The sequence below is a fragment of the Chionomys nivalis genome, chromosome 5 (genome assembly GCF_950005125.1).
Source record: "Chionomys nivalis chromosome 5, mChiNiv1.1, whole genome shotgun sequence".
In the NCBI taxonomy this organism is placed as follows: Eukaryota; Metazoa; Chordata; class Mammalia; order Rodentia; family Cricetidae; genus Chionomys; species Chionomys nivalis.
Genome location: NC_080090.1, coordinates 49,092,962 through 49,115,151, shown reverse-complemented (window position 1 = coordinate 49,115,151; position 22,190 = coordinate 49,092,962). Strand labels below are relative to the sequence as shown.

The following is a 22,190-nucleotide window of genomic DNA, read 5'->3' as shown; positions in this document are numbered from 1 at the left end:
ATTAACTTAGTTGTCATAGGAACTTAAGTACATAAAAAAAATTAGTAATCTTTTATTTCAATAGTGAGCAACAAATTCTTTGATGACTATCTCTTTTGAATACTTGATTCCTTTAGTTATAATTATTTATTTACTTATTTTAATTTTTTTAGGGTTTTTGATTGCCTGGTTTTTGAGACAGGGTCTCACCGTATACACCGGGAACTCACTGTATAGTGGTTAGCCTCAGATTCACAGAGGTCTGCCTTCTCTGTCTCATAAGTGCGAGTCTGTGTCCCCACACCTGGTCTTTGTTCCACTGCTTTGAAACTGGAATTCCTGTAGCCTGGGCTGGCTTAGAAAGCCTTCTGTAGATGAGACTCGTCTTAAACTCCTGATCGTCCTGCCTTGACCAGTTTTCAGGGTCACAGATACGTACTGCCAAGTATTGCTCTTAGCAAATTATTTCATGGCTTCATAAAATTGGTCAGATTTCTACTTTATTTTACATTGAAATCAAAGTGCATTTTGTACACACTCCAGGAATCTTATATACATGTGTTCTATCTGGATTCTTATTGTAGGGCCCAGCCACAACAAGCTCAGTAGAGGTCTAAGTTTCAGATTACTCTAAGGCAATACCCAGTTCCAAGAAAGACCACAAACAGAGACCACCCAGGCACCACCCAGGAACAGACTTTCCAAGGGGAAAGTACCTAATGTTCCAAAGGAAACTCTTAACATTCCAACCATTGTAGATGGGATCACCTGGTCCCTTAGCCCAGCACACACCCATCCCCTTTCACCAAGACACCTCTAGACAAATGTCAGTCAATCAGGAGTCCTGAACCTTAGAAATCCCTCACCCCAACTTCTGCTGTGGTAAAAACCCCACCCCAACTGAGCTCAAGAATCTTTGATTTTTGTCAATGCGTTAGACACACGGAGTCTAAGTTTGAACTTGAATAAAGGCTCTTTGCTTTTACATACGGGACTTGGTCACCATGTTGGTTTTGGGGAGATTCTGAGATCTGGGCATAACACTTATTTATCTCTAAATTTCCTCAAACTCTAGGAAAGTGACCGGCACATGGAGGAAAGGTTTGGTGAGTAACCAACTAGATCATGGAAAAGAAAGCTAACATTTGTTAACATTTTTGATGCTGCTCCTTTACAAAGAGTCTTCCCAGTATCCACTGCAGTGGTCCATGTTTAGTTAAGAGTTTCTACAAAACAGGTACACCGTTACCATGTGATGAGCACATGGTCTCTCAGGTCCTCCTAACAATGTAAGGAGCTGAAATACTAGATCTAAACTCTGAGAGGTAAGGAAATTTGTTGCATGATCAGAACTAGCCTTAATTCCTGAGCTTGGAATAGTCTCTTCTACTTTCCTCTTCCTGATTTATATCACTCAAGACAATTAATCCAAAAAACATAAAGATCATGCTTAAGGGGATATTTTCAAACCTCACTATATATGAGTGCTTTGTAGAAGCCCAGAATAAGACACAGAGACCTAGAATTGCTCTAACTTAGGAGGGTTGAGGAACTGACATTCTCATCTGATGCCTCATAATTCTGGTGGTGCACCGTAAGAACTTCTAGCACATTCTGCAGCTAAATTTGGGGAATGAAGCTGTGGACTGAGACACTGAGTTGAAGTATCAAGATTAATTATCTAATTAGGTGAGATAGCAGACAGATTAATTAGCCTGGCTCCTTTGTCCAACACAAGGGTGAAAAGGAAATGTTTCTAGAATAATGATTTTTAATAAATAATAATTAATTTAACATTAGAATGTTTAATAACTTACCCAAACTTTTATCATTCTTGGCCCATTCTCATGTAAGAAAAATACACAAAACAGTGGCTACAAGTTGTCAAAGAGCAAAGACACCAGAAGCTATGAGGATACTTGGCAATGCCATCACAGCTGCACTAAATTAGAACTTACATCTAGCATCACAGGCATAAAAGGGGGGCTTGATGAGATCACACAGTTTGATTTTCCATGTTTATGGTCATCCTGGGCACAATGTAGTTTCTCAAGCTGAGTTTCAGATTTGCTCTTTTATTTTTTATCTGCAAAGTGAATTGTGATGACTTCGGTTCCCCATCATCCTTAGTCTATACCCCAGTGGTGGCAACATCAGCAACTCATTGTTACTTCCAAACCAGAAGAAAATGAACTCACTGCTAGGATGCATTCCTTGCCTCTAGGAATAGATGTTAAAATCACAGGACATCACAGGATCTGAATTCTCTGTTTCTGCTGCTGGACTTTTGAAGACAATAGACTTAGAGTCACCAGGGCTTCATCTGAGAGGAAATCTTCTAAGCATCTTGTGTTCTGTGTCAGATGCATCTAGATAATGTCACCTGCAGCACACCCATGTGAAAATTTGCAAGATACTTTATAGCACATAAAGAGCTTGGGAAATACCAAGGCAAACAGAGCTTAGGAAATAAAAAACTACACTTTCTATATATAGTTAAACAGGGAACTATTTTATTTCAAACAATTTCTCTAACACAACTACTGTGAAGACTTTTTTGCTACAATGGAACAATGTTCTAGAACAGAGAGGCACTATGAGACTGAAAAGGGAAAATGAAGCCTGTTTGTCCTTCCACTGTCTACATCCCTCTTTTTACACTGGTGTTTGTTCCCATAATGGTTTTGTTTTCTGATCACCTTAAATTGTAAAATGTGAGAAAATGGTATTAGAAAAAAAAAGTATGTTGAATAATGCATTTGAAACACTGAAATCTTAAAATGAGTTCATTAAGATCATTTATTAAGGGAATTCCCGGAAAACAGCCTTATGACTCTAAAAAGATGTCACAGTTACCAGTATGTGATGACTACACAGGTGTTTCAAGAACTCTTGTAGCCATTGTGTCTATATGAAAGTATGTCAAACACACTTTGCACGTCACACATAAAAGAAGCCTTCTTTCCTACTGTCCCTCAAAGCTTGACTAAGTGGCTGTAAACTTCTCTGCCCCGGACAAAGATCCAGCAAGCCTTAAGTCTGTTATTCAGCGAGTGTAGAGTTCTGCAACTTCTAATTGTGAAGGCGGTTCTAACGAGAAAGCGAAATGAATTCTACCTCCGTCCAGAAATTTCCCTTCACACCTCACCCAGCTTTAGACTGGAGTCCACATGGGAGGACAGGCAGGGCTAGTTTCTCTTCCTCTACACCTTCCCGTAGTGAAAGTTCTTAGAAGGCTGGGGTTGAAGACATTAGAGAATAGGAGAGTTTCTTCCTTGTCAGGAGCCATGTCCCCCCAAAAACTATTATAGGGATCACTGCCCTGAGAAGTTTGCAGAGGGCTCCACTTCCCAATTGTATTGAGAATTGTTTTATTGACAAAGCCTATCCCACACCCAAATTAACTGTTAATAGAGAGCTATCTGTTAGCGGAACTCGCCTCACATTCCAAACTATCTAGAGAACTAGGTGTGTCAACTTGTGACTTTCTGACCAAGGAATCATGACCTGACCGATCGTAACCTCTTGGCCTACGTGACGGGCGTGGACCATGTGGCAAGATCCCGTGCCCCAGCCCCCCAAGCTCCTCATCCAGGGGCTATATAAGCTGTAACCATGACTCTAATAAACGGAGGCTTTGACAAATATGCTTGGCCTTCTTCCTCTTATTGATCAATGTCTTTCAGGTGGTACCTCTCTGTGACCCTGGAATAACTGACCAGCCAGGCAGGTTACAGACCCTAGACAGAGTAACCCGTCAAGGTGGTCGACACTTCCTGGTGGTGGTAGTGGTGGTGATGGTGGTGTGTGTGTGTGTGTGTGTGTGTGCGTGCTAGCTTTGCTGTTTCTGGGTCTGGTAGATAGACAGGACCTGGGTAGCTTTCACAAAAGCTGCCACAAATTTTGTAAGTGGTCATGACAGTTCACTGGACCCCTTTCCTAAGCGGCTGTGTGTAACCTCTAACCAGGACTCTAGCGCCTCTCATGTGACAAAGAGACTTGGACCTCACATGTAAAAATCCACGGACACTCTCAGGTACCATACTGAACAGCACCCTAAAGCACTCCATTTTGGCTATCCTCTAGACCTTTCAGTTCTGGTCTCCAGAAAACACCCACAGGTACCACACCTTAAAAAAGGCTGGGAAATACAAGTTTCAGCATGTTTACCCTGGCACGTTGGCCAGTAGCCAGGTCCTCTGTATCTTATCTTCCAAATCTCTTAAGATGAGCTGACCACAGTACGTGGACCACTTTAAATTCCTTGGGCTTGATTTAGGCACAAAACTCATGGTATTTCCAACACAGGAAACACAATAGAGATTTCCTTGATTCGTCCACTTGGTGACCTCTGCCGGAGGTTACAAACCAGAGTGCTGTATTTGGGATGGTTAATTCTCACTATGAACCTGACTAGACTCAGAATATCCCTAGAGGCTGGAGAGGTACTCCTCTGTGTCTGAGGATATTTCCCAAGTGGATTCATTAAGTGGGGAAGACATATTGTGAAGAAGGATCTCACCATCCCTGAGCTTGTGGACCAGAAGGAACAGAAGAGAAGAAAGAAAATCTTCATGGTGTAAGCATCTCTGCCTGTGCATGACGGTTTGAGCATCTCTCCTTCACCTCTCATCACTGCCGCCATGATGTTTTCCACAGGTGCACTGGACAGAGCTGTCACTGAATGAACCCTCTGAAACCATGAGCCAAAATAAATCTTCCATCTTGCTTCTCTTTGGTATTTGGTTAGAGAAATAAAGGGCTAGCTAACAGCACTTTTTCTGCCAAAAGGGTAACAGCATTTTATTTAGTGGCCAGATCTCTCTTCAAGGGTTTGTCGTCTCTAAACTCCTCTTCATATTTTCATATCCAAATACTAGGGTTCAGGATAGCTGTCTCTTGGGAGCAATATGATAGGTTTCTCAGCACCAACTAAAAGAAGAAAATAACCATCCTAACATCCTATTAGCTCTACCCCTTGGTGTACATACGTGTACGTAGAATGCTATCATGCAGTTTCTGTTGCAATTTCAAGCACAGGGTAAGAGGAACATGAGAGCCACAGAACTCCCAACCTCAAAAACAACCCCTAGATTTTACTGACGACTGCTGATCCCAGTGGTAATGATTGTTCTAAATGAATCTATAATCAAAAGCTTACCCTGAGAGGGTTCCAACCCATATGCTCCCTGATTAGAGTAAATAAAACCTACTTGAAACATGTGGGCTTAAAATAGTCTTCCGACATACCCCTCTCACATTAAATCGGTCCCAAATTACAAGCTATTGATGATGCGCGGATAGTGCCCTAGAGTTTTCAACTTTTTAATGAACCCAGATGGTCAAAAAGAACTTTACTGAATTCGGATACTTGTTTTTTTGACTTTTGTTTTTTTATTTTTTTTAATGGAATGATTTTAAGTATTCTTTTAACACTAGGTGCAGAGTTACATTTATAGAAAGCTACTTGTCTGTATTTACAACTAAGAGAACAGATAATTACAGGAATAAGCCTGTTGTTCCTCAAAGCATATAATCTGAAATGAGTAGCACTATGTGCCCATGAATGCCAAAGAAATAACCTGAAGCACACACGTGCTATGCAAACGTATCTCATCAGGGCACAGCACGGCACAGGAGAATGGCATTCACTCCGGTTGCCTTTCTGTGTGTCCATCTGAGAAAGAAGTCAGAGAAATTACCTGGATTCGAGGGAAAAGATCTGTAATAGTTAAGTCAGATGTCCAGTCATTACCCATTATTGAAGAATGTCAAAAATAAAACATTTTATATCTATTCACAACAGAATAAAGGCCCTTCCACATTCACTTCCATGCCAGATCTTCTCCGTGTTATGCTGAAGGATGCATGGCGACACTGATCGCCCGAGAAGGCAACGGGAAATCTCTCGTAAACGGCACGTCACAAAAATAAGAGTTCAGATTTCCCTTTGGGGAACAGGTTTGTTTTTTTTTTTTTTCATAAAGAGACTTGGTCAAATGGAATCAGAAATATTTTTAATGAAAAAGTACCTTATCACTGTTCTTGAAAGGCAGCCGAGAAATGGCATCACCCACTGTCATTACCGTTATGGGGGGGCTTTAAAAGACCCCAGACTGTACAGTGGCAGGCATTACTCCCCTCTCTCAGAGGTCTTACTTCAAATCAGAAAGTGTATCCCTCCGTAGTACTTCAATTTACTGCAAACAGAAAACAGGAAACATGAGTTCTTTAAGCCATGCAAAAGACGTATGGCGGCGTACACTGCACCACTGCATGGTTATCCTTCTGCAGTGACGAGGCTCCGGTTTATTTCTAAAGCAGCTCAGAATTGCATGTGCTCAAGCTGTAGCCCCACGTATGGCGAGAACTCTTCCTATAATTGAGGACACAGTTTTCTCACCCACTTCCTTCTGCAACCTCATATCTTTCTTTCATAACCTACAACCCCCTTCACAGAAAACCCCTTCAGCGGCGAATGCCAGGAAGACACACTTATGAAAAGGTGGGAAGAGCATCCACTATCTTCACTTTCTTTACAACCAGGCAGTAACAGTTCTTTCAGGTACCTATCCCAAGGCCTTCTTGCTTTTAGTAATCTGCAACTGAGAATTTATTTTTTTTTTCCTGAAGGATACGTAGTGAAGGCAACACAAGGATAAACTGACAAGATCAGAGGCTAGGAATTGTTTTCAATATCCGAACCTTTAAATATGAATGTCTTAAGTTGGGAAGAACCGCTGACAAGGGAAAAATAAGGTTTTAAAAGTATGACGTGAGCCTCCTTGGGCTGCCAGGAGCATGGGAGGGCAGAAACCAGACTCTGGCATGCTCTTCCCTTGCCCACATTTCTCCTCTTCTCTAGCGCATTGATCTTCCTGACAAATGCCTCAAGCCTCACTTAAGAGAATCCCTTGCTCAGAAGAACATGGGATTTCCAATAAAAGAAAAGGAATTTGAAATATGGATTCCAATTACTTGTCTCTGGTTTCTGGAAAATTCTCCAAGGCTCCCAAACCAGTCTCTATTCCTGTTATTTATTTTTTTAACTCTCCATCCAACCCTTGTTCCCCAAATAATTTGCTATACCTCACAGAAATACAAAGAATAAGAGTAGCTAAAATAAATTGAATGAGGGAGATCATTGCATAGAAGAAAAAAGGAGGAAAATGTAGCATACAAAAGGTGCACATAGTAGGATCTCAATAATCTAAAGGAGTCTCTTGGATCAACTGTCACATGCCAAGAAAGTACCTCCTATCTATGATGTCACATGCCAAAAAAGTACCTCCTACCTATGATATCACATGCCAAGAAAGTACCTCCTACCTATGATGTCACATGCCAAGAAAGTACCTCCTACCTATGATGGCTCCACAGCATATGTTACACTCAGGCAAATGCTCATGACCTACAGAAATAAGTCATGGACTGAGAGGAAATGCTAACAAGAGCTGAAAGCAATGATGGTATAAAAAGTGTCCTCCATGATGCAGGGCTTTGACTTCTAAAGCAAGTTGTCCTGAAGCCATTGAAGTGTTAAAAAGAAAGGGGAAAAGAAAAGGAAGAGAGAATGGACCAGATGAGATGAGAGCACGGGTGTGGAGACAGGACAGGGAGAACAGGACAGGCCGATGTTGACCCAGGTATCACTTATTAAACATCTGAAATAATTGATTGCATAATTGGAAGCTCAAATTCATGCATCATTCGGACTCAATTGCACTTTGGTGATGCTATAATGCAATATGGTATAAATCAATTAGCTCAGAATTCAAAATTAGAGCCCAATTACCTGTGTGAGGGAATCATAAATCCATCTTGTAGTTTTCTAACAGGGTTAACAACTTATCACGCTGGCTTCAATTCAGCAAAAATCTATTTTCTGGACTGAGAACAATGTGCACGCTATTTTATCACCCTGACTAGTGAGCCAGGTTCGTGTAGAGAAGTGCCTTGCACACTATGTTATCACCGTGACTAGTGAGCCAGGTGGGAAGTCGAGAGGTGGTGGGTGGAATGTGTAGGAAACAGAAAAGCCTAAAGCAAAGCAAACCAATAGAGACTATTCCATGATGTTCAGGACCCCAGCTACAAGCAAGGTCAATCAGACGGAGCCGCCGAGGCCAAAAGGCATGGTACACCCAGACACCTGTTGCGTGGGGATGTCTCAGAACAAGAAAGGTAAAGGACTCTGGTGAATTTCTTGTTCAGAGAGGATTAGCTGATGCTACAGAAGGAGATCAAATGCTAAAGCAGGAGACGACTTCAAGGCCCACTTAGAGCTCATCCAAACTGGGCCTTCCTGGATGAGTTCAAGCCACATTAACCCAGACCCTCCCTTCTCAGGGGCAGTATCCTTAATTTCTCTTTGGTGAGAGCCATTGACGGGTTTACTTAGTGATAAAGGGGCTCATAGAAGAGGAAAGTTGTAAGAACAGCTTGAGAATAATTGGTGAAATTCTTGTGAAAGACAACTTACTATTAAATACGACTGTGCAAACATATTTGTGTGTATATATAAACATTTTTGATGTGAAAATTCCGGTTCCACAAAATTTTTCTTAAGAGTACAAATATATACAAAGCTTGTTGTTGCAAAATGTTTTCCGAGAACACAGGAGAGAAGCAAATTATAAGTCCATTAAATAAAACAATTTCTCCAAACTTCATTTCATCCATATGAAGTAATATCAGATTGAAGTGAAAAAAATTATGACTTAAATCTTATAGCTATGGCACAGCACAGTAGGAAACCCTGTTATTGGGTTCATCACTCAACAGCCTGTGGAGGGGTGAAGAGGACAGAGAAAGAAGAAATCTCCAGGGAAATGAACCTGTCATTGCTGTAGTAGGGATTTTAATGACGCCTCCCTAAACCTTCTGTTGTGTTGAACTTTTCATTTTCACTTGCTAAAAGAGGTAAGGATTTCATTAATAATCTGAAACAATACCACAAAAGGATGGGAGGCAACCACGGCCTCACACAAGGCAGAGGCCAGCCAGAGTCCATGCAGCGCCTGTCACACAAAGCGCAAGTTCCCGGCACGTCGTGGCTGTGTTTATAAAAATGTTGGTACATTTTGCTGTGGAGAGGAGCCAGGTGGGCTAAAATTAATCATTGTCCAGCTTATCTTTGTGGCCCATAGGCCATAAAATCATAGCCATAACTCTTCCCCTGAGAGCAAAGGATATTCTTTTTACACCTAAAATATGCCTAAAAGTTCTGGAACTCCATCCTCCACCTTTGGCTTATTGGTGCCTGTATGTCACCACAGTTCAAATGGACACTCAAAACTATCATTCAGATAGTTCCTTTTCCCCGTGTGTCTACATGTACATTCATATATGTGCATGCATGTGTGTGTGTGCACGCATACGTGCATGCATCGCACAAAGGCCAGGACACTGTATCTTTTCTCAGGCACTGTCCTCTTTGTTCAAGCATGACTTGGAGAGTTAAGACTGGGCTAGTTAAACAGAGCCCAAGGCTCTGCGAGTCACTACCTCCTCTCCTCTTCTGGGATTACGATCATGTGTCGCCATGACTGACTTGTTTTAAACATAGGTTCTGAGGCCCAAGTACATGTATGTGTGCTTACGAGGTGAGTGTTTTTACCAACGGAGCCCTCTTCCCAGCTCCTGGGTTCTCGCCTTTAAGCACAGATGTAGCAGGGACACACAGCTCTCCCCGAGCCAGGCCTGTCCAGTCTCATCTGGGCCATGCTCAGGGAAGATATTTGTGACAGCAGACTAAGAGACCAAGAAGGATCTTTGTGCACATCCCTCTAAATCCCTCATTTTTCTCACAGGAAAAAGCATCTATAAAAGAGCAAATTGGGACAAAAACTGTAAAGCTGGTTCTGGTCCATTTTTTACCGACTGTGGTGATTTGAATAGAAATGACTCCCCTTAGGCTCACAGATTTGAAGGCCTGGACACCAGGGAGTGGCACTATTAAGAGGTGTGGCCTTGGTGGAGGAAGTGTGTCACTGGGGTTGGCTTTGAAGTTTCAAATGTTCAAGCTAGACCCTATACCCAATCTCTCTGTCTCTGTCTCTCCCTCCTCTCTCTCTCTCTCTCTCTCTCTCTCTCTCTCTCTCTCTCTCTCTCTCTCTCTCTGTTTTCTGCCTGTGCTTCTGAAATATGAATTAGACCCTCTCAGCTACTTTCTGGTGTCATGACTTCCTAAGTTGTCGGGGTCATGGTGGCTCTTCACCCTAGCTAAAATACCAACACACACCTAATTCCATTCAAAGTTGTGATTTGGAGTGCCTGTTTCTAGAGAATCTGGCTATTTGTTTAGCTGCTTTTGACATATATCACACTTTTGACATTGCCAGGAGACATGGGGAAAAGATCTCATATGGTACAGGACGTTTTTACTGATGCACTGAGATGTTTAGGTGATGGAGATTACATCACAAGCTACCACAGGGTCCACATCGATTCTGCTAACAGTAAAGGTAAAATGTTTGGGGGTATGCCACATGGGTCATTTGGTGACATTTTAAAAAGGCTTAATGTCAGAAGCACAAATTTTAAAGTGAATTTTCTTTATATTTCCCCCCATTAAGTCTAAGCATAAAAACTATAAAACATCTGGAAAACAGCAAAATGATAACAGAGAAATCTCACAAAATTAAATGAGAAACCACAGCTTCACAGGCTTACTGGTCATCGCATTACAATTTTGTTAGCAAAAATCTACTCCTGAAGACTTTACTCACATGCAAAATGAGAGGGTGGGGGAGGGTATATCCTCAGAAGACAGGTAGTTGTGTCTTCTTGTTCCCAATAAGTAGCAAAAAAATTAATCTCATAACAAATTAATAAACTTTACTACAATCACTAATGCTTAAGAAAAAAAGATCCAGTTAAGGGAGGCAAAATTAAAGAAAAAAAGTTCATACCTGTCAAGTATAACCTAATTAACAGTATGTTCATGAATTTTTTTTATGTGCTGACTCCTAATATTAGACTAACCAACTAGTAAGTGGGTAAACAAAGTGCTACATGTTATTTCTTTGGTATAGGGCATATAAAAATAGCAAGCTACCTCTTTCAAAAAGGAAGTGTCCTGGTTTGGGGTGCAATTAACAGTGGAGCACATGGCCGGCAAGCACAGGGTAGCAGGTGCCACCCCAAGCACTACCGGGAAGCAAAATAAAATGTAAGCTCAAGAGACCATGTTCCACTTCAAAACAAAACATGAGCAAATCTCTTTACAGCTTCGCCATCACAAGGATTTTATAAATACTATGGAAGGCATACGAAGGAAAGGGGCGGATGCCATTAGAAGATAAATAATTTCAGTAAGTCTGCTGGCCCTTGAACTGTAGCCCGAGACATCAGAACCTGGAAGGGGGCTGCTGTCTAAAAGTGCAGACCCATCTGCAAAACTGAGAAGCAGACCTCAGGAGGAACAGGGAAGCGTGTGTGGTGCTAGCTGGTGGGGCTTGGCTGTGTGGGGACATGTTGGCTGATAACAGTCAGCCGGTAGTATTTTGTCCTCACTTCCAACCTGAAGCAAACAGCATCTTGAAGATAATAATAAAGCAGTCAGTAACTAGGACAAATACAGATGTTAGAATCTTGCTGTAGCATGCTGGGATTCCCCCATTCCCATGCAATGTATAAGACCCAGCGGCTACACTGACTACATGTGTGCCATCAGAAACCTAATATGCCAAGAAAAAGGAATGCACACATAAAGCAGAAGAAAACAGCATGCTGAAGAAACGGACAATCTAGAGGGGAAAAAGTTAAAGAAGAAAACATATTTAATGTTATCAAGAGAGAAAGGAGGTGATTTTGTAACTGCATGAACAAAACAATATTATATGAAAAGGGAATAATCACTCAGGGAAGATTTCTTGAGAATTATGATTCTTTAACTAAAAACTATTCAATAGGAAGTGTGACTTCAAGTGAGAGAGATCCCCTGGACTACAAAGATAGATACAGAAATAAGCGGGGAGGCACAGGGTCTAAAGAAAACCAATCCAGGAGGTCTAAGAATGGGCTAACACAATTTTCAGAACGAGAAGGAAGGAACGAGTAAAGGAAATTATCAAAGATATTAGATTATTTCCTGGAATTAAACAGAGGTATGAATCCTCAAGGCAAATAATAGATTCTGAAGTGTTAGAGAATGAGGAGAAATTCTTAACAATTTCTTGACGAGACAAAAAGAAGCAATCTCCCCAAAAGGAAGGACTTCAGTAACACCCATGGACACATAAAAACTAGCGATGGTAGACGCAGAAGCTTATACCCACAGTATCCGTCAAGTTCTTTTTTTTTTTTTTTTTTTTTTTTTTTTTGGTTTTTCGAGACAGGGTTTCTCTATGGCTTTGGAGCCTGTCCTGGAACTAGCTCTGTAGACCAGGATGGTCTCGAACTCACAGAGATCCGCCTGCCTCTGCCTCCCGAGTGCTGGGATTAAAGGCGTGCGCCACCACCGCCCGGCCCGTCAAGTTCTGAGAGCAAACTAAGACACTCTAAATACAGAAGTGAGATAGTTAACCTCCCACTTCACTTTTCCTACTTAGAGAAAAAGGAAACTTACAAGGTAAGCCAAATAAAAAAGAAAGTTCATTGGATCCTCCTGTGACCCTAACCCTGGAGGGCTCTGGGGGAGTCTTGGATGCCTCCAACATGCAGGCTAGGAGCAAATGACCAAAGCATAGCAAAGAGAGAGAACCAAGAGAACAGAGTACAGAGACAAGCTTGTAAATGTGTGTGTGTGTGTGTGTGTGTGTGTGTGAGAGAGAGAGAGAGAGAGAGAGAGAGAGAGAGAGAGAGAGAGAGAGAGAGAGAGAGAAAATCTGGACTCAGAGAGAGAGAGAGAGAGAGAGAGAGAGAGAGAGAATCTGGACTCAGAAAGGCCAAGAGGACATCAGAGATCCAAGCAAAAACAAACAGAAATAACTTTCTAAGAAAGACCTGATACACAAATCAAACGACAGAAGGAGCCTAACAAAATGATGTAAAGGAAGGGCCGGGGACCCTGGACCCAGTCTCCTCAGGGCACCACAGAGCAGCGGTGACTCTGTGTAACTACAGAGACCACAAAGGGTCCCCTGAGCAATCTGGCTAAGTCATAACCATGCAAATGTTTTTCTTGTTTTAACCGTTAGATAAAATGGCAAACGAAACTGCCGTGTTGCCAGAGCTAAAACAGCGGTAGGGCTGAGCCGATGGAAGAGGACATGGAACAACACTGGCGCAGCTTTAAGAAAAGACACAGAGTAGAGCGCCGGGTCAGAAAGAGTCCCAGCCGTGGCAAGCAGGGAATGAGAATGCTATTGTTATAATGAAGGACGTGTGAAGATGTAAAGTAAACCCTTCTCACTTTCGAAAGAAAATAAGCAGCCAGTATATTTCTTTTTAGAAGTGAATGAATATTAAGTGGTCGTGTGGGAGGTACCAGCTGTGAGCTCTAAAAGGACTTCCTTTCCGAAGTGCAGACAGTGCAAGCGGGGCTGGGACTAGGACCTGCTGCTGCTAGGTTTTGATTTTTTTTTTTTTAAGAAAAGAAAAAAAGAATATATATAAAAGCAGGTACAGCATGACAAGCTCTTTTACTAAAACCCAAGTAAATAACCGAGCCTTCAGCCTGAAGCCTGAAGCAGTGCGGGAGGAGCGGGGAATAGAATCTAACTGGATTTCTTCCTAATGAGGAGAGAGCAAGTACAGCGTACGGAAATGAGAGGCATCACTTTCCTGAACAGAACAATTAAGCTTTCATTAGGGCTTAATGACAGGATGACAGTCCACGTTGAGTGTAAGTAAGAGGGTAAATACATCCCCGTCATTATCAAATCAAAGATTACCAGCATCAAGAGGGACTCTTTATCCTAGATTCTCCCTCCTACCTGATCGCCTGCCCCTAAGCCACATCAGGACCCCAAAGAGAAAAATCAAAAACTTCCCCTTTGTTTGTTAATCATACATTTCCTCATTTCCCCATCACATCCTCCTAATCATTTCATACAAGCGGCTCCCCAAATCACACCAAACCAAAGAAATCAAAACCAAGAGCGAGCACATGATTGAAAATCGCACGGCTGTGAACAGTTTCCCTGTTGTGCTGGTTCGGATGGGCTAGTGGCCCTGAGGTTTAGTGGGACGCCGGGGACTCCATCTTTGCGTCGCTACACCCATCTTTCTGGCAGCCCTGGTGTCCACGTGATTTACAACAGCCTGCACCGCTGTATTACTACACCTTGTCTTCGCAGAGAAGGCGGTTCTGAGTTCAATTACAGTCCCCAGCAGTTTAAACGATAGCTACGGTGCTATAATCTAAAATAAATTGCTTTTCTCAAGAAGCCATGTAAGCTTTGCACTGCAACTTAGCAGAGCTGCTGGCTTTAGCTCATCTGAAATTCAAGCAGAGTACAAAAGCGGCACCTCTAACCTCTGCTTTTCGTCTCTTTTTCTTGCAAACTGGCATTTGTCTGTACTTCTGGGGCTCTCTGTTCACCCAAAGTTTCCATCCTGGAATGACGGCTATCACAGAGTAACATACTGTGTCAAAAAAAATTGTGCAAGCCATCATTTTATTTTCTGATTCTAAACTACACTTTGTGTTCTTTCCGAAGAATTCTATTATTAGGGCAAGGTGTATTCTCCTGGTCCCTACATCTCTAGTACACGCGATGAGATAGACAACCGGAAGAACTCCAGAAATTCTCCAGACTCCCCATGTGAACCCTCGCCTGGCTCCAAGGGGGGGGGGGGTGAAGGGGAAGAGGCAGAAAGCACACAAAATGCAAAATTGAAAATCCACCTTTCTCCACCTGCAACTCTCTGCTCAAATTTTCCCCAATGTACTACACACACCACCAGCACAAGCATGGAAACGCATTTCCCTTGGAGCACACATTCAACCCTGTGTCTCCCCAGGGAACAGTGGCCCCAGAACCTCTCTGACAGCAGGGTTTCTGATGCCGGTGATGTTTCCTTGTGAGGCAATTAGAAAAGTTTCCAATGCTAACTATATTCTTTCAGATTTTAAAAGGCAATGTAATTGATGCTTGTTTTTCTGCCACTCAACAAAAGAAAATTGTGCTTCTGAGAGATTTTTCACATTTGCAAATATAATCTATCAATTCTTCTCCCTTTCAAATACATTTCTTCGCCAGGCGGTGGTGGCGCACGCCTTTAATCCCAGCTCTGGGAGGCAGAGGCAGGCGGATCTCTGTGAGTTCGAGACCAGCATGGTCTACAAGAGCTAGTTCCACGACAGGCTCCAAAACCACAGAGAAACCCTGTCTCAAAAAACCAAACCAAAACAAACCAAACCAAAACAAAACAACAACAACAAAAAAAAAAACAAATACATTTCTTCTATTGGGATGGAAGGAGTCTGGCTTGGTGGCAGCCATGCAGTGTGATCTCTTATGTGCTTTCCTGAAGGAGGCATTCCTGCTTCCTCCCACACGCTTACACACACTCACTGCTTACCAATTGCAAAGGAAACTTGGAGCCCTCATGACAGCAAAAAATCCTGCTTCTAACACGTACATGCAACCATACCGTGAGGAAAGAGGGGTGTAGCTCTTGAATCATTTGATGACCCCCAGTTTTGTTGAATCTATAATAACCGGTGGGAAAGAAAATACTGGTTCTCAACCAAAGTTGTCAAGGGCATTATGAAATGGAGAAAGGGCTTTGTAAGGTCGTACTTGTTGGGGGTCAGTAATGACAATTATAGACTACTCTAAACATCAGTGGAAGTTCTTCGGTGTTGTCTCTGTCTCTAGAGGACACTAAATTATCCTTCCCAGAATGGCAGCAGATGACACCTGTGTGTTCACATCCACAGAATTTGAGTTTTTATTTTAGTCATTAAACTTTTTACTTCTAGAATTCTTATGGTTTCCTATCTCCTTATTTGCAGAAGTTTTTTCACATATATTCGTTCTGGTTTTCTTCATATAGCCTCTTCTAGTTCTTTGAGCACCTTTAAAATTATGATTCTGGGGCCTTTGTGTAGTAGATCCATCAATGCCTCTTTCTTGGGGACAATCTCTGTAATTATTTCTCTTGAATGGCTCATATTCTCCTGTTTCTTTGTAGATTTTGCTGTGTCTTATTTCTGATGATGAAACAGGTTATCACAGCGAACTCAACAGCAGCTTACAGTCCAAGTCTTCCATCTAGAGTTACTACCCTTAAATATCCTTCAGAGTTCTCAAATTTTTACACTTAAGCTTATCTTTTCTCATTTTCTAAATAAGCCGTTCCGTGTTTTTAGGCTTGTTTTGAGAGTTCTGCAATCTAAGAGTCAGAGCGGTGGCTCAGGGGGTAAAAGTGGTAGCCACACAGCCTGATGATGAAAGTGGACCCTAAATCCCACATGAAAACATGAATGTGGCAATGTGACTCCTGCACACATCAGGAGAGATTGAAGAAGGGCTCGGAAGGTCACAGGCTAGCCACATGGCAGCTGGGACAGCACAACAAGACAGACTGTGTCTCAACAAGGTCTAAGATGACAATCTAATACCCAAAGCTGTTCTCTGACCTCCACATGTGGGCCTCACAAACATACACACACACATGCACGTAGGCACGCACACACACATGCCTCCACATACATATACCCCCCTCACACACACACTTCTGTAGTGAAGAACTACAGAAGACAGCATTAGACATTGAGCTCTGTCCTCCACCCTCCACACATGAACACTCGTGTGTACAAGAACCCATGTTTGCACATGCACACAGAACACTAAATGACATTTTTAAAAGACTTCTCTCTACATTCTACCCACGGCTTAGTGCTTGGACTGTAGCTCCTCCCCTCAGCACCTCCTCTCCTACTCTCTGCACTCCGCCATTGCCAGGGTAAGAATCTTAATTCCGTACCTCAGTTTTTCCTTTAACGAAATGAAGTTGAATTTAATAATAACTCTTTGCCTAACATTGCTTCCTAGATATTCTCTTTTATGTTTATTTTTCCGGATTAGAATTTTATTTAATGTAAAATTAGAATTTTACATTAGCATTCAAGTCTATGACTCACGTTTTTAGTTACTTTTTGGCATTAGATAAGATGCTTACATCAATCTCCCTCCCATCTGAGGAGCCCAAGGCTTTAGAAGCATCTGTTGAAAAGTTGAACTCATGGAGTTGATTTTGAACTTTTGTGAAATAATAATGATGGCAGTAATAATAAGAATTTGACCATATCTGTCCACTTGAACATTTCTAGATTGTTTTCTGTTTTGTTTCGTTACTACACCCATGCTGCATATACCTGTATGCAGTGGAGAAATCCTTCACACTTGACTCCATGTCAAGACTGCTCCCAATAATTGGGACTGAATTTGATCAGATTTTATCAGGAATTAAATTAAAGTCAAAGACTAATGTGTGAAGAATAGGTAGCCTCCCTATGATGGGACTTCGAAGGCTTATTTCGATATTTAATTTTTTCGTGATCTCTGCTTATAAATACTGTATTCGTGAAGGGTGCCAGCAAGTATGTTATTTACTTTAAAAGTATGGTAAATGATACCATCTTTTCAATGTTGATTCTTGTAAGCTCATTGTTAGCACATAAAAATAAAATTAATTATGTTCACCTTCTGCATCCTCTCGAGTCATTCTTAGTTCTAGGAGATTTTGTTGTCCAAGACTGCTAGGGGATTCTTGAGTAGATGACCATGTCATCTGCAAATACTGCTAGTTTTCTTCTGATCCGCAAGGCTTCCGTCTCCATCCCTTGTCTGCTGTTGCAACTAAAATGCTCAGTATTGCATCAAATGGATGTCATGGGATTGAATATACTTTTCTTGGTCTTAAAAATTCATTTTAACAAATCAAGGTGACTCTGCTCTATTTCTGTTTCTCAGATTCTCACTGGAAATGAAAACTGAAATATGTCCAAGGCTTTTTAAAGAATTATATATAGCTTTCTGTCTTTAACTTGTTAACATGGTTTAATACTTACCTTCATTTTAAATTACTGAAATTTATGTGTTTGGCCTACACACCAGTGGTCAAGGTAAGTAATCTTTTTATAATGCGTTGTCCTCAATTTTATTAATATTTTATAGAGAATTTGTATCAAAGTCATAGGTACAAGGGGCAGTATCTCGCTCTTCAACCTCCATTTTCCTTCCTTATTCTTCCTGTCCCCTTCTGGTCTTGCCCACTTTCTGACACTCCCCCTGACCCCCTGACTTCTATGCTCTGAATGGTTTTGGAATTAGAGAAACACTGCCATTATAAAAATGAGGTGAGAAACACGGCTGTTCCTTTTATTCTCTAGAAAAGACAAATTGACAATTCTTCAAGCCACCAATGTGCATCTCCAAGGAACTTACCTGTTCCTGGAGAGATTTGGTGGGGTTTTTTGTTTGTTTATTATGTTTGTATTTTTGTTTGTTTGTTAGAAATGGAATTTTTCTATGCTACCCAGGCTGTCCCAAACCCCCGGGCTCAAGGCATCTTGCTGTTTCAGCCTCTGAAGTAATATGGACCACAGGCGCTCAACATCCATCCAGCCTGGAAGTTTTACCTATTGCTTCAATTTACTTATTGGTCATGGACGTGTAGGGTTCTTCCTCCTATTATGGCTGTGTTTAGGCCATTACATTATTTGTGTAACTAGTCGATTTCCTCTAGGTTGTTAGACACATAAGTGTCAAATCTTCATATTATTTCTCTAGTATTGCTATTTTTTTTTCCTATGGGGTTTGAGTTGTAACCCAGGACTTTATATATATGAAGGAAATCCTCTATCACAGAGATGCAGCCTGGGTCCCCCTTCTATTTTTAATGACTATAGAATCTGTAGTTATATCCTTTACTTTATTTCTGCCATTGGCAATTTTGGTTTCTGTTAAGATGGCTAATAGTTTATCAATGCTAGAATTATTTGAAGAACCTTCCTTTTTTTTTTCTGTTTTTACTTTCATTGACTTTTCCTCTTTGTGTTTTCCCTCCTGTCTCCTTACTTGTTTTTGGTTTCTGTTTCATTTTGGTTAACTTTCAAAAGAGGAGTTTGGGTTGCAGACCTCAGCCTTCCTTCACCTCTAAATGCAGGATTTACTGGGGTTTACCTGTCACTGTTCCTAGACCTACATCCTACAATTTCTGATGTGTTGTTTTGACTTTTATTTTAGTTTTACACATTTTAAAATTTCTCTTAATTCTTTGTTTTTGACCTATTGTTAATTTAGAAGTATGTTGTTGATTAGTTTCTTGCATGCTTGGAGATTTTCCTGTTGTACTTTTATTATTAATTTCTGATTCAATTTTACTATGTTCTAACAACATGTCCTCCGTGGTTTAAATTTCTTTGACTTTGACAACTTCATTATGTTATAGGATACACTCAGATGTGTGAATGTACTATTGAAGCTTAAAATAGACTGTTGCCTACCATTGTTAAAGGGAATGTGCTGTATATCTGTATGTATGTTATATGCTTATTGCTGACTGTATGCTATGTATGTATTTATATGCTACTGGCAGACTCTAGTGTATATGCATGCATACACTGAGGCTTGAACCTAGCTAGGGTCCTGTACCTGCCAAGCAAGCACTCCATCACTTAGTTACAACATCCATACCTTTTGTGTGTGTTTGTGTATGTGTTTGTGAGTGTATGTTTGTGTGTGTGAGAGAGAGAGAGGGGGGATCTCAAGGTGGCCTTTAACTTACTATGCAACACAGGCAAACCTTGAACCTAAAATCCTCCTGTCTCAACCTTCTGTGTAGCTAAGATGGTAAGCCTGTGCCAAAAGGTTGGCTGATACAAATATTTTCTTGCTAATTTTCTGTGTGGTTGTTATATAGAGCCGAAGAGGACACACTGAAATGGGTGAATGTTCTCTAGCACTGCTTCTTTCTCTCATCCTTTCTCCTTCAGCTCTATCAGCTTCTGCTGAAACCCAACAGCCTCCTTTTTTGATGTGCGTGTATTTCATTCTGACGTTAAATAATGTCCTCCATTGTTTCTAGATATTTTCTTTGCTCTTAAATCTACTTTTATCAGATAATGATAAAGTGTTGTTGGGCATGGTGCTAGATGCTTGTAATCCTAACACTTGGAAGGTAGGGACAGGAAGCCTGGAAGTTCAAGGCTAACTTCAGCTACCTTGCAAGTGCAAATCTAGCTTGGGCAACATGAGACCTTGTCTCAAAAAGCACATGTGTGTGAACACATATGTCTGTAAGTGTGTATACACACATCTGTTTATGGTCTCGGTGCTTACAAGCCTGTGGTTCCTTGCGGCCTCTTCTAGAAGAACTAAATCCTTGATAAAGAGGAATTTCTAGCGTATCTCTGAGAGGCAGTTTTGCTTCACACAGAATTCTTGAGTTGACAGTTCTTTTGTTCGTCTTACGACAGTTTCCCTGCCCTCCACTGAGTAAGTGAAAACAACTGCTGTCACTTACTGTCCTGTTCCTCTTCAGCAGATTCTCACCAATCTTAAGACTTTCATTGACATTCTTATTGTAGCAAATTTGATTAGGATGCATCTTGCATGGATTTCTTTAAGGACATCTTGTTCAGAGGTCATTATTCAGCTTCTTAGATCTGGAAGTTTGTGGTCTCTTTCTAGACTTGTAGAGTTTTCAGTCATTATATCTGAATATTTTTATAGACATATAACATTTATTTCTGTTTATTAATTATGATTATATGATTACATCATTTCCTCCATTTCCATTTCTTCCCTCCAACTCTGAGAACTTCAACAGCATGAATCTTGTATCTTCTCTCACAGTTTCCTGGACTCCTAAGGCTGGGCTCCTCTTTCCGTCAAATTATTTGTCTGCTATTTGAACTGGCCAGATTTCATTGTTCTGATTCGATTTTTAATAATTCTATGCCCCTATATCTATTACATATTTATTTATTTATTTATTATGCATACAATATTCTGTCTGTGTGTATGTCTGCAGGCCAGAAGAGGGCACCAGACCTCATTACAGATGGTTGTGAGCCACCATGTGGTTGCCGGGAATTGAACTCTGGACCTTTGGAAGAGCAGGCAATGCTCTTAACCACTGAGCCATCTCTCCAGCCCTTCTATTACACCTTCAAACTATCTAGCAAGGTGTTATTTTTCAGTCCCAGAATTTCCACTTAGCTCTGCATTATATTTCTTGTCTAAAACCTTCTGGGTTAGTTCTGTTTTCTTGAGACAGGGTTTCTCTGTGTATCTCTGTCCTGGAACTCACTCTGTAGACCAGACTGTCCTCGAGCTCAGAGATCCACCTACCTCTGCCTCTTAAGTGCTGAGATTAAAGGCCTGTGCCACCAGTACCTGGAAAAACATTTCTAAAAAAAAAAAAAAAAAAATGTGATTTGAAGCAAGTCAGCTCTATGGTGGATGTTTACAATTCTTTGAAAGGTAGCTCCAACATTGGATTTATTTTTATTCATCACTGGATTGACTTTTTTCCTTTAAAAAAGTTGTTCTTTTTTTCCCCACTATGACGAATGAATTTTTAAATTGCAATCCTAAACATTTTGTCCATTATGACAGGAGTGCCTGGGTCTTCCTTAAATCCGTCCTCTAGCAAAGCAACAGAGCTTATTAACAGCAATGTTCATGGACCATGTTTCCAGGCCATTCTAATTTCCTTGACTGCCTGTTCTATCCAGGGACCTCCAGGTCACACTAGTCCCTGCTCCTGTTTTACAGCCTAGAAAGGGGATTTCCGGATCTGAGCCACTTGGTCACTCATGTGGATCATGGCATGGTGGGGTCCTCCAGCTGCCTCAGGGGTCTCTCTGATGGTGAGGAGCATTCTGGTCCCGAGGAGACAAAGGGGCTTTCTAAACTGTGCCACATTTTGGGTGCATTCTCGTTCTTCTGTTGTCCCCAGTATCGCTGGGTCCACGGGTAAATCTTGGTTCACAGGAGCACCCATCTTTATGAAATAGTGACTATAAGGCTACAGAAAAAGTAGAATATTTCTCTTTGTCAGTTACTATTGAGGAAGCTTTTAATTAAAACCCCTTGCTAATGGTCACGGATTTGTCTGATATCGAATAACCAAGGAAATAACCAGCCTCCCTTCCTTTTGCTAACTTGGGACCAGGGAACAGCTGGTCTTGGTGACCTTCTGTTGGGTTGCAGGCTCCTGGACTTTTCCCTGACCCAGGGTCTCAAATGAGCTCAGGTTTTCTTTAGAGATGATTCACGGATCGCGTGCATTTATCTCATGGACCA

At 41.3% G+C, this 22,190-nt stretch overlaps 1 protein-coding gene across 1 annotated transcript in view; it reads right to left on the bottom strand.

Annotated features, from left to right (window-relative positions):
• The window catches only part of Fhit (fragile histidine triad diadenosine triphosphatase), a 1,428,341-nt gene that overhangs the window by 870,174 nt on the left and 535,977 nt on the right, over nt 1–22,190 (bottom strand). The window lies entirely within an intron of this gene.